The sequence below is a fragment of the Pteropus vampyrus genome, unplaced genomic scaffold, assembly GCF_000151845.1.
Source record: "Pteropus vampyrus isolate Shadow unplaced genomic scaffold, Pvam_2.0 Scaffold608, whole genome shotgun sequence".
NCBI classification, from domain to species: domain Eukaryota; kingdom Metazoa; phylum Chordata; class Mammalia; order Chiroptera; family Pteropodidae; genus Pteropus; species Pteropus vampyrus.
Genome location: NW_011889389.1, coordinates 197,848 through 198,355, shown reverse-complemented (window position 1 = coordinate 198,355; position 508 = coordinate 197,848).

The window sequence follows — 508 nt, the reverse complement described above, 5'->3', positions numbered from 1 at the left end:
TTCTCCTGTGCCCACGTTGCAGGCTTTTGCCCGAGGACACCCCCGCTAATAGTTTCCGGTCTTGGGGCCGCTTGTGAGGCCGGCTCTACGAGAGCGCGGCGGATCTCGGCGCTTCCATCCCTGTGACTGTGGGGTCCCCTCCACCGCCCCGCTGCTCTGTCCGTGGGGCCGCAGTTCCAGGACGAGAACCCAGCTCTTTGTGCGCCCCTCTCCCTAGCTGTGGGAGCGGGTCTTGGCCCATGGAGGGAGGAGGGTGCGCTCACTCAGCTTGTCTTGTGCCAAAAAGCTGGGACCTTCCCGTGGGCACCGGAGATTGATTTCAAAGCAATTCAGGGGTGCAGGAGCAGGTGTGAGGCTCAGAGAGACTGGTTCCTGGGGTTGGTGGGGAGCGAGTCTCCAGAACAAGACTGGGTCTGCCCCTCTCCGCCGCAGAACGTACTGTCACTTGGAGTGCGCCCGGGGCGCACACGCAGTGCCCGGGGAGACCAGCGGTGTTATGACTGTTATT